The sequence below is a fragment of the Balearica regulorum genome, chromosome 13 (assembly GCF_011004875.1).
Source record: "Balearica regulorum gibbericeps isolate bBalReg1 chromosome 13, bBalReg1.pri, whole genome shotgun sequence".
NCBI classification, from domain to species: Eukaryota; Metazoa; Chordata; class Aves; order Gruiformes; family Gruidae; genus Balearica; species Balearica regulorum.
Window position 1 is genome coordinate 2,190,361 of NC_046196.1, and position 12,317 is coordinate 2,202,677.

General features: G+C 55.0%; 1 protein-coding gene across 9 annotated transcripts in view; it reads right to left on the reverse strand.

The window, feature by feature from the left end:
- Window positions 1-12,317, reverse strand: part of ZNF469 (zinc finger protein 469) — a 154,556-nt gene that overhangs the window by 56,969 nt on the left and 85,270 nt on the right. For 3 of the 9 annotated variants that reach the window (XM_075765752.1, XM_075765750.1, XM_075765746.1), the window contains exon 1: window positions 12,153-12,284. The exons of 3 other annotated variants lie outside the window; for them this stretch is intronic. The gene's annotated coding sequence lies outside the window, so the exon portion shown is untranslated. Of the gene's footprint in view, window positions 1-12,152; window positions 12,291-12,317 lie in introns of those variants that run through there. 3 more of the 9 variants (XM_075765743.1, XM_075765744.1, XM_075765745.1) reach the window with 3 other exon arrangements.

Here is a 12,317-nt window from a genome sequence, read left to right on the forward strand (position 1 = left end):
CCTTTCTACTCCCCAGCACTGCCTGTCCCCGAGATGACGACCATGCAGCTTGAGAGGGATGGGGAGAAGGGGGCAAAGGAAAACGTGGAAGCTTTTTTGGGTGAATTTTGCAATGGTATTGCAGTGAAAGGGTCTGAATTCCTCTGAGGCGGAGAGCTGGGGATGCACAGAGCAGCGGTCTGTCTCTCGAGCAAACATACCTGCGTGCGCGCCCAGCTTGGCCGAGAGGAAACGTTCCCGGCTTTAAGCAAACAGAAAGGTGCCGGGTCAAATAAGTGGAGCAGAAAGTTCTGCCGTAGGTAAATAGGTCACTGTCAGCCCCGGGTGAGCAGCGTGGCCGGGGACCTGTGTTTGGCCACAGGATGGAGAAGGGATGCTGCACCGGTACCCAACCCAGCGCTGATGCTCTGGAAGGGGGATAAATCCCAGCTCGGGATAAATGAATTTGGGGTAATGGCCTGTGTTTGCGCAGCGGCTTTGTTCTGTCTGTCTGTCCCCCCCACTGCCACCGCCGTGCTCCCCACGAGCCCCCTGGAATCGGTGAAAGTGCAGGCACCGGCACAGGGGGGTGGTGACGGAGTGGTTGCAGGAACAGGGTGAGGAATCCCAAAGCGAGCCTTCATCCTGCCCTGCAAGCAGCAGCTTCGCCAGCTCAGCGCACTGCCGGGCTGCACGAGATGTGCAGAAACCCCCCCCAGTTTTGTTGCCTAACTCTCTTTTTCTTTTTTTTTTCCCCCTTTTTTTTTTTTTTTGCACCATTGCTGTGGCAGGTGATCAGGTGTCAGTCAGCAAAGTGGGGTGGGAGCAGGGAAACTGAGGCAGGGAAAGGAAAGGGGAGCGGGTCCATGGCCAGGGAAAGAGCTGGGGCTGGTGGCCAGAGTCCTGCCACGCTGTGCGGCAAACCGCAGAACGGCGTGCTGTGGCCACCAGGCCAGGTTCCCTCGCTGGCACGGCTTTCAGGGGGCTTTGTGCAAGCCCGTCCCTTGGGCTTCAGCAGCTTTTGGAACGGCAAAAGAGGCTCCCGGGGAACACAGCGGGGTTGTTCCAGGGAGGAGAGGGGCTGTGGGGATGGGGCTTTGCCCCACGGCAGCTTCTCCAGCCCCGCTGGGCGCCCTCCCCACGCCGTCACCCCGTCACGTTCATTTCTGGCTCCTTTCCTCATTTCTCCTTGCTAAACACGTGCACCTCCCGCGTACCAGACGCTAGTCTCAGCGGTGCGATATTGCTTCCAGGGGGCCAGATGTGGACAGGAGGCACGTGCCGTCCCCCCGCCAGGTTTCGCATCCTCTTCTTTCCCTGCAAAGAGGCACATCTGCACTGCCCAAAATTGCCAGATTGTTGAAAGCTGGCTCCAGAATACCTCTATCAACCAACAACATCCATCAAAATCTCCCTTAAACCTGGGTCGGGGCTGATGTCCCCCTGCCCGGGCGCAGGGTTTGGGGTACACCAACCACCTCTATCTCCAACAGCCGTGAGAATAACCTCAGCCCAGCGCACGGAAGCGTGCGATGCAGAAGTTACAGGGGGGGGTGTCGCTTCCAAAAGCAAGAGCCAGATTAAATAGGAGCGTATTCCTGCTGCTCCTTCCGAGTCACCGGACATTCGGAAGAGCTCGCGGTGCCTGAAGGCACCAACCCAGGGCAGCCCCAGGACCAGAACAACAGTTCCGTACCCCAGACAGGTGATGTCCCCCCAAGAGCTGGTGAAGGCAAAGGGGGAACCCCAAGGTTGGGTTAAGCTCAAAGTGTTGCAGGCTCAACCCAGAAGCATTACACGGGGTCTTGGCTCAGAGGACACATCGCTCTTTATCCTAAAGGAACGACACAAGGTCAAACTTGGACCTTTATTTCTTAGATTTGTATTTGCACCCAGAGCTGCCCCGGTGCCTCCGGCTGGGCTGGGGAGAGACGCCCTGAGAGCAGCAAAGCCCCAGAGCTGCCGGAGCTCCGCCGGCTGCGGCGCGGGGCCGGGATGGGACCGCTGGGCGACAGCGGCTCTCTGCAGCTGGGAGCTGGTCGGCCGACGTGAGGATTTTGCTGCTTGGCTGTGCTGGCACGGCTGCGACGTGCGGACTAGGCTCGGGACGCGTAGGAACGTCTGCTCTAAAGCTTCCTTTTTAACTCTAATAAAAACAACCAAAGCTCGCCTTGCCTCTTCTCCTGCTGAGCCAAAAAACTGCAACCTTGTGCCCAGAGGCGAGAAACCAAGCAAAACCTGGCAACGGGCAGGAGTGAAACGTCGCCCTGAGGAATTGGTGGCATGGGCTGAGCCGGAGGGGACCGCTGCGGGGTGGCACCAGGCTGGCACGGGTCCCACAGCCCTGTCTCGCCCACCGCTGCCTTTGCAGCTCTGTCCCGGGGCTGCCCCCTGCTCCCCCCCAGCTCCGAGCCATGGGCAGGCTCGTATTTGATTTGGAAAGACGTGCGATGCCTGCTAGAAGCGTGATGTTCCCTCTCCGATGCAATCCGGGAGGCAAGTGCCAGCTCGGTGCCTGGGGAGCGGCCGAGGCGGCCGGTGCATCCTCCCATCCCCGGCTCCTGGGCTGCCTCCCCCCCTCCCTGCACAAACACACCACTTTTATCCCAGGCTCCGGGATAAGTTTTGACCTTGCAGATGTGAAACTCAAGGGCTCGATTTTCTAGCTGTTTAGAAGCAGAAAGATTGTGATTACGCCGAAATAGGCGTCTCGGGGGCAGCTGCACGTTGCTAAACCCTTTCCTGTACCTTTTGGGTCGAACAGGGGCTGCAGAGCATCCAGCCGGGACGGAGCTCAGCCAGACCCAGGCTCCCCGCTCCCTTCCCCGTCCCACCAGCATCAGCCCTTGGGCACATAGTGGGAGGCCGCTGGGATGTGGGATCCCGTTGGTAGAGGTAGGACACGGGCCATCTGCCTCCAGCACGGTGGTAGGAGCATCACCGCTGCAAGTGTGACCCCGGCAAAGAGCAGCATTTCCGTCTGTGCAACGGGATTCCTGAGGTGGATCTCTATTTCAGAGTGTCCTCGGAAAAGAAGAGCTCGGAATGATCCAGGGGTCAGGCAGCACCTTCCGCAGGGCACAGCCACGGGGTGTCCCGGAGCCTGGCACCCAGCTCCTGCCACCACGGGCGGTCACCTGCCCAGAGGGTGTCACCACATCTGCTGCTCCCGGTTCTTCTTGCTCTTTCATGGGCTGTGCTCAATACTGCAACAGGACTGAGTAACTTTTCATTTTCCACTTGCAATCAGCTGAGTTAGTCTTGGACTTTCCAGTTTCATAGTTTCAAAATGAAACTTTTGGGTGTTACCTGCAAAGGCAGGAGAAGCGCCGAGCCCGTTCCTGCCTCCAAGCTGGCTGCAAACCTGGCTGGAGTTTAATCCTTTTTCTTTTCTTTTTTTTTTTTTTTGCATTTTGAATTGAACAAGAATAACACAGGAGGCACCACGTCTTGTCCCTTTGCATCCTCCAATGCCACCACAGCCAGAAGCTTTGCCAACTTTCTCTTACCACCGCTCAGGCTTTCCCCCGGCACCCCTCTCCATCCCGGCTCCCTTTCACCCTTTAAAGTCTTAGCGTAGATGCAGCAGTACAGCCTGGATTTTGCTCGAGCGCGTGAATAAAAAGAAGCTTTTCACAGAGTTTCAAGCAGCATGTGTGTTTAAAAAAAAGTAATAAAAAGACAAGGAGGAGGAGAAGGTTGCTGCCTTGGTTTGCAGCCACCGCTCCCAGCGCCGGTGCCTCTCTCTGCTCGACACAGAGAGCTGCAGTCTCACCCCGAGGTGCTTCGGCAGCTCCCCTGCGCGTCGAGATGAAAGGACACCTCACAATCGCTGCTTAATGCTGGAAAAGTGTTTTTCCTCAAAATTATGGGAGAGGAAATTCAATATTTTTTTAGGACTTGGCTTTGCATAATAACGACCGGCGTGGGGAGAACAATTCGGTATTCACGCTCAACACAAACAAGCACCTTCCAATAACCTCACACCTCCGACTCCAGCCCAGCCACGGGTCAGGCACCGGCCTGTCCCCAGCCGTCACCCGCGCTGCCAGCACACGCTCCCGAGGCCACCCGTGTCCCGTGGAGGGCAGAAGGGTGACAGCGTCGTGGTGTGTCCCCCTACAGCCGCAGATACCCCCTGAGATGCTTCACCAGGCTGGGAGATGCAGAAATATATATATATATATATATATATATAAATGCAGCATGGGGGTTGGGGAAAGAAAGAAGATGTTCTCTAGGCAGAGGAGAAAGGTCTCTCACCTCCGTGGTGGGAAGAGGAAGGGGCAGGGCAGGAGTATGGCAGCTTTGCCCAGAAATGCCCGATGTCTGCTGGCACGCAGACCCAAGCCTAGCAGAAAGGTAGGGAGAGCAATCCAGAGCATGACTTTGGCCAGCGCTCCTCAGAAGTTTCAAAACCACAGAGAACAAATCTAAGTCACGTCAAACGAATGAAGACAAGGTTGTTTCAGCCACACAAAAACCACCCGGGAAGCTGAAGGTGGAAATGGGGACCCTGCAGCCCCACATCACACCAGACCCCACTTCTGGGCATCTCTCCCCAAACCCACCTCACCATGTCCGTGCCCTCTCATGAGCCCAACCTGCTCACGTCCTCCACCATCGTGGCATCCAGCCTGGATTATCCCGCCCCAGCCCCAGAGGCTGAGACCCTTTTTACACGTGTTTCTGAAGAGGAACAGGATGGGCCAGCATCTGCCCACCTCCCAGAGCAGAGGGACCTCCACCACTCCGCAGCTGGACCCACGGCACCGTTAGGTCTCTGCCGAGGGCAGCCAAGGCACGGAGCGTTATTTACACTTCGATAAACACTGACACATCTTTTGGAGCAGAAGGCAGCTTTCGAAATACAAAGGGGAAAACGAGCAGCCAGCTCACCAACCGAAGCTTTCAGGGAGAAAACGTGCTCAAGGGAGTGTAGGTAAGGGACTGGAGTCCACGTCCCTGATCTCACTTCTTCCTTCACCAAATCCTGGTTCTTCTTGTCTCCATCTTTTTTTGCCATTTATTCCCTCTGCTCCCCTGCAGCCCTTTCTGAGCAGCTGCCCTTTGCTAGTAAACAGCCCACAGCCCCCGGGCCAGCTTTCCCAGCACTGAAAGCCCACTTATTCCTGTTTGTCTTGACAAAACAGTAGCAGATTTGTGCTATAAATCCCCATTAATGGAACAATCTACGTTGGCTTGTTCCCATTAGCACTTTCCAAAGGAGACGAGGTTTGTGTGCCTGCACATGCGTGCGAGCGTGTGCACACACTGCAAACAGCAGCCAGGGCTTTCAACTCAAGATCCTCCCCTTAAATGCCAATATTCATAAGCAGAATCTAAATATTTCAAATCCTGACAAATTTAAACATACAAATGTCTTGTTGAGTCATTTCCTAGAAGGCTTCTCTCAAACAAAAGCCTGACGCTTAATCCGTGCACGTGCTATTCACGGAAACGGGGGGGAGCACAGGAACATTTCTCCAAAGTATATGAACGCCCCTTATGCATTGTATAGGCACGAAAAGGATTTCAATAGCCCCTATACAATGTATAGGCACAAAATGGCTTTTAGCATCAAGATGAAGGAGGATAAACCCAACGTATACGTGTGTCCTTGTGGTGGTTTAACCTCCGCTGGACGTCAGGTGCCCACCCAGCCGCTCTATCGCTGCCCTCCTCAGCAGGACAGGGAGGGGAGAAAAATAAGATGGAAAAAACCCAATCCCAGACTTGCGGGTCGAGAGGAAGGCAGTTTAATACAGCAAAAACAAAAGGCCGCGTGTGGAAGCAAAGCAAAAGCAAAAGATTATTCTCTACTTCCCATCAGCAGGCGACGTCCGGTCACTTCCCGGGAAGCAGGGCTTCAGTACGCGTCGTGGTTGCTCCGGAAGACAAATGTTGTAAAAAACCGAACGCTCCCCATTCCTCCTGGCCGCGTCCCCTCCCAAGATCTTGCCCACCCCCAGCCTGCTGGCAGAAATGTTGGAGAGACAGCCTTGACGTGCGCCGGCACTGCTCAGGAGCAGCCAAAACACGGTGCGTTATCAACGTCTCGCTACAGCACAGCACTGCGAGGGCTGCCGCGGGGAAAATGAACTCCAGCTCCGCCAGACCCATTACCGTCCTATCGCCAGATATCCTAAATACCCACCGAAACCCAAGGAAATCCACCAAAATCAATGCAGTGAGATGTGGGAGCCCAGCGCCCCGACGCTCAGCCCCAGCTCTTGCTCCAGCCTGCCCACACCCTCAGCCTGCTCTTCCCCAGGGCGTCTTCCCAAATAGACGCTTTTCCAGCAGAATCAACTGGTTTTGGGGAACGGACCCTGCATTTCACGGCTGACCAACTCCGATGCGATGCAGTGTGCGCCTTGGCTCAACGCAGCTGCCTGCCCAGCCAGTCCCTGGTGGGTATTTTGGAAAGGTGAAGCCCTCAAAGGCATTTTGCTCAAGGGAGAGCGAGAAGCAGGGTGAACCCCTGAACAGCAGCTGACCCCTGCTCGCTCCAGCTCTCTACATTTTCTAGCTGCCATCGCAGAGCAAATATTCCAACAGCCTCCCAGGGGGATGCAGCAGCTCCATGGGCTGCACGGTAATGCACGGGTACCCACGCAGCTCCCAACGGCTTGCAGGCCATCCCAATCACACGCAGCTCTGCCACGTCCTGGTCTCACTGACTTAATCGTGCCCATGTAGGCTCCAAAGACCTGTTTAAACCTCTTGATGTGGACGAGGGAAAAAAAGCACACTAAGAGCTTGGCAGTGAAAGGCTCCGGGAAATCATGCAAGGGCACATGTGAAAGCAGAAGGTCCAACAGTCTGGAGCAGCAGAGGTGGTTCCGGCACAGCAGCACATTCTGTCCTGCCCACGGGCTGCGGAGCTCCTCTGCTCCGGCAGGAAAACCAGCACTCACTCCTCTCTTTCCATCCCCTCCTCGCCCTGGTTTCGGCTGTGCAGCCTGGGCATGCTGCAGCCAGGAGCACCGCTGCAGGGCTGCCCGGTGGGATGCATCCTGATGGGATGTGTCCCAATGGGATGCATCCCGATGGGGTGCATCCCGATGGGATGTATCCTGATGGAGAGCACCTTGATGGAGTGCCTCCTGATGGGGTGTATCCCGATGAGGTGGAGCCCAACGGGGCGTATCCCGATGGGGTGTATCCCGGTGGGGTGCATCCTGCTGGGGTTCATCCTGGTGGGATTTATCCTGCCGGGATTTATCCCGCTGTATGTTCGCCTATGGCAAACAGGTGGCGATGTTGTACTCCAGGATTTCAGTTTCCAGCCCCAAAAAGCCGGCCGCTGGCAGAAATCCATGCGCGGAGTCTCCCTGGCCCCTGTGCCCCCCAGGAGCTCTTGGAGAGCCAACGAGAGAGGTGCCGTGATGAACCCGAGCTTTCTCCTTCACTTTAAATAAAACAAAAGCAAGCCAAAGCCTCTCCCTCCATTCTCTTTTAATCAAGGCAAGGGATAAAAAGTCCATCCTTTGCAGCGGGGAAGATAACCGGGTCGTTGGCGTTATCTTGCTTGTACCTGCCGCTGGCAGGCGCAGCCCCCCAGAGCCAGCGGCCGGGGGTCTCGCAGGACACCGGCAGGACGGCGCCTCGCCAGAGCAATTCCTCATCTCGGAGGGAACCAAGCGCCTGCGACGTGCTGGATGCTGTGCGCACAGGGACTGCTTTGCGTGTGTCCCCACGGGATGCAGCACAGGGACCAGGGGCACAGAGGGGACCGGGGGTGGAGGTGGCAATGCTGGGGTAGATGCCGGCGCAGCATCCTGTGGCCACCGCCTGCCCCGTGCCCCTGGCCGCCTGCCCTCCGGAGCACCTGGAGCGATGCCACCCAACACCTCCACGAAAGAAGAAGCTGCCAAGGGCTTTGCATTTCCAGAGAAGCAAATTTGAAGTCACCAGAGTCCTTCTCTGAACCGACTCCCTGTCCCTGCGCTGGAGCCTGTCTCTCATACTCCCCATCCTTCAGAAGGAAAGGTGGAACCTCGGGGAGAAGCTCCTTTGAGCCTTGCCCTCGCCGTGCCGCTGAGCAGGAGATGCCCAGGCTCCAGGACGCGTTGAGCAAGTCGCAGAGCAGCGCCGCGTTCCCGCAGACTGGTGCCAGTTCTTAGCAAAGCCCTCGCGGCTCTCGGCACCGCAGCCAGCCGGGCTCGTGGGTCACCGGCGATGCCAGACGATGGTGAGCAAGGGGACAAGGGCTCCAGGTGGTCCCAGGATGAAGAGCTCCATCCTCTTAACAAGCGTCGCCTGTTCAGAGAAAGGTGAGCGTGCCACGGAAGGGGCAGCCAGAAATTCAAGAGGATGCTCAGCAGGTCTTGGGGTGGTGGAGGCTGGAAACGCGAGGGAGCATCCACAGGCACGGTGAAGAGCGGCAAGATGAAAAATGATGGCAATTTGCAGGTGAAGAAAGCGATTCCCAGGTGAGGCGAGATGGGCTCTGTGCTGTAGGATGTGTTCAAAAGCAGGTTGGGAAAAGCAGCTGCATTTCTCTTCTTAGAGGGATTATCTTTCCCTGACTGTCTGCCTGGTCAGTGCCTCTCTCGCGACGCCCTGTATTTTGCTGATTAACCCACAACGCGCAGCCCGAAGGACGCATCCTGCAGTGGGGACAGGACTCATCTAAGGTCCTAACCAAATCGCTGCAGAGCTCAGGAGACAGGTCCCCTCTACCGACCCCAAATCCCATCCTCACCTTTACACAGCGACCAGCATCGCTGAAAATTCAGTCCGTGGCACAGGCTATGGGATGGCAAACCCAGCCCCAGCAATCACTGCCTGGCTCAAACACGTGCACTTTTCCTTGCAGCAAGACTTAACCGTCCCCAAACCCTGATAGATTATGGGAGCGCAGCTTGCCCAGACAGCCGGGGAACATCTCTGCAAACGAGCTCGGACAGACGGACGTCTGCCCACGGAGACAGGCTGCCTCCACACTTATTTATATAGTGCCAGAGAGCAACAGCTCAGAGCAAAATAAATCTACCTGCACGTGTAAAAAGCCTTTGCGATGGTTTCCAGCCCTGCCACCAGCAGCATGGCCATCCCGGGAAAGCTGCCTTGGAAACAGTGCACTGGATAAAACCACTTTTTTTTTTTTTTTTTTTTTCCCAGAGGTTTGCAGAGTAAATGTTAGCTTTGTGCTCGCTTGGTGCTCTCTTGAACTTCAGCGGCGGGATGGGCACCTCCCAAAGTGATTCCCGGTCTCCCACCTTTGGATGGAGCCCAGGCATCTCTCCGGGACCACTCCGGCAGCCCCTGTGGGGGGTCTTCCCTGAAATATTCCCTGAGCAATTCAGATCTTGAGGATCTGCATAAAAACCCGGCATCGAACACCGCTGCGATAACGCCCTCCCTTCATCAGCTGAATTCCCCTCTCTCGTAGCTGGCGCGTAGTCAAGGCTTGACCCGACCTGCAACGAGCTGCTCTGGGGTGAAAGCTGCAGCCCAAAATGCGCAGAGAAATAGCACACAACATCTGAAACGTCCCGTAACTAAGCATTAAAAAAAAAAAAAAAACCAACAAAACCCCACACCAGCCTGAAGGACAGAAACCCGTAAATCCCAGTTTCTCGCTCATGCTATCTAGCAGCCAGAGAAATGCACGTTATTTGAAACCGTCATAAATATTCGGGGATGTCTAATCTCCAAGGGCCGGCAGATTTGATGTGTGGATGCTGTCATCTAGGAACGAGCGGAGAGCAGCAGACATGCACTACTGACTCACACTGCAGAGATGCTGGGAATCAGCTGCAGTTCCCCTGTTTTCATAATCTCACATATTTTATTTGCTTAAGGTTGTTGGTAACTGTTGCTTAGTAGTGGGCCACGGGCCCTTTAACACCTTTCTCCTCCAAGGATAGCCAGCCAAAGCGGACGGCGGAGGATCCAAGGGTGTTTAAAGCCCATGGGACCTGCGGGCAGCTCCCGCTCGCTGATTTTTGGGTCCCTGAGTGCTACGATCCCCAAAAATCTGCAGCAAAAAAAAATCAGAACAACGCAACTAGTTACTGGTTCATTTGCATTGGATGCACAACCAGCCGGTTATGGTGCAACTGGAGCTGAGATGTGGCTCGGGAGACGGACAAAATCCACGTCCTCGGTGGGACGAGGTGCATTCCGGGTTTGGAAACACGCTCCCATCTCCCTTTGAAGGCAGCCGGAGCCAGCCCGACGGCCAGGCTTTGCCACCCGCACAGCACGGCCATACCCGGACCCGCTGCTGAGCACGGAGCTCAAATCCTACCCACAAAAAAAACCAAAAAAAAAAAAAAGAGGAATTGGCAATTTTAGCTTTTTCTTGGGTGGCTCGGTACAGTCACAAGCCCTGCTGGCAGCTCGACTGGGAGGGCACGCAAGGGCAATCTCCGTGTCACTGTTTTCAATGATTTGGGGTGTATTGAGGAAAGGTCGCCCCGAGAGCTCGGTGCAGCAGGTCGGGCTTGGGGAAGCTGCACACAAGCGGGTCACAGCACCCAGGAGACCTCGTCAAGGGTCACCTGGGCTCGTCCACCTCTGCCCGCGCCCAAGGTCCTTCCGTGGGTCCTCTGCTTGCACCTACCACGGGCAGGACACAAGATGCTGGGGATGGGGAGTTGAGAAAGGAGGCAATCCTCCCTGAATTTTCTCTTATTTAATTAAAGCTGCGCTTGCAACAGAAAAAAAAAGGTGGTGGTGCCATGTCCCCAGGTGCAGCAGGGACGTGGAGCCGGGCCCGTGGTGAGGAGCTCACCGAGATGCCACCCCGGCGTGCGATGCACGTGGGCGAAGGTGCATTTCCCACGCGCAGAGAGAAAGCACCTGCCAAGGGAAAAACCTCCCGGGACGGCGGTCCCTCGGGCATGGGGGGACGGGACACCCTTCCCTGTCCCCCTCCAGCACCCAGGGCCGGGGGTTTGCAGGGCTCTGGGCTGGGCTGCAGCTGAACAGAGAGATGCTGCTTTTAGAGTAACTCTCAGTAAAATTTTCTAGCTCTAACGGGCCCCGAGGGAACAAGATGCTTCTGATGTAGGATTAAAAAGGTGATCGTGACGCCAATCTCGCTGGGAGTCCCCAGGCCCAAAAAGTTCAGTTAATGTTGATATCGCGTTAACCTCCATGTGGATAAAATCAAGGGATTTTTTTTGTTTTGGTTTTTTTTTTTAAGGATGTATTATTTGCAATGCGGAGCAGGGTATTGCGGGAGTTCACAGAAACCCAGAAGCTGGGTGTCTGTCTTCCTCGAAATACACCCGCAGCATCACCAGCTTGGACGCTTCTTCAACAGGAAAATTAAAATTACCGTGAGGCAGAAAATGCAAAATTTAGGGACAGGCCTGAAGACAGGCTGAGGACCTGGACGAGCGCTAAGCTCGATGCAGTAGTTGAGTTTTCGGCTCATTTCTAACCGCTGTAAAGTGATATATGCTCATTTTATCCCAGGAACAGTCCCAGGAACTCATCATCTTGAATGGGTTAATCACATCTGGTTAGGAGCAAAACCTCTTCTGCATATTTTTCTTTCATTTACGATAAACAAAAATGCATGTTTTCATGGTGTGACTTTTTATAAATTAAACAGCACTGTCGAGTCATCAGCTCCAGCGTGGATTTGTCTGCATAAGAGTTACTCGGTTTAGCCTTAAGGCAACTGCTTAACTAAAACTTTGTACCGTCCTAAGTTTCTAAATTATTCCAAAAAAGCCATTTTTTACAGCAAAGGTAGGACCTGAGCCTGCGAGCCGCCAATGCTAACGTGCACGGGCTCGAAGAGAACGGATGATAAAACCTTCACAGAGTTTCTTTGCAAAGCCCCAGAAAAGGAGAACAATATATTTTTTTTTAATGCTATTAAAACTGCCCGCGTCTTTTTCAAAGGGGGACTTAGATGGTAAGGACCAAAGGCAGCCGGGTTCTGCTTTGCTCGCCGTTCCCCAGGAGCAGCTTTCCTGCCCTGCTCTCCCGGGAGGTCCCTACCTGTCCCGCAGGGGCCGGGCAAGGGCTCGCCGGGGCATCGCCATCCCCAAACACCACTCAGGAAAACTTTCTGGCTGCAAAGCGAGCACAAAACACCGCCGCGTTTCCAGAAACGTCCCCCTTTCCCCACCCCCGGCATTTGCACAACCCAGCCGCCGGCGATACAGAGAAACCCAAGGGATTTTCCAAGAGAATGCCCTCACCTTTCCCGCGGAGCCCGGAGCTGCCCTTTGCTGTCTTTCTAGGCTCTCACTGCACTATCATCTCCAGTCTTCCCGCAGCTCCGAGGGAATATGGAAATATCATTAAGCTCCAGTGAAGCACAAAAAAAAAAAAAAAAAAAAAAAAAAAAAGAGTCCCAGGGAAAG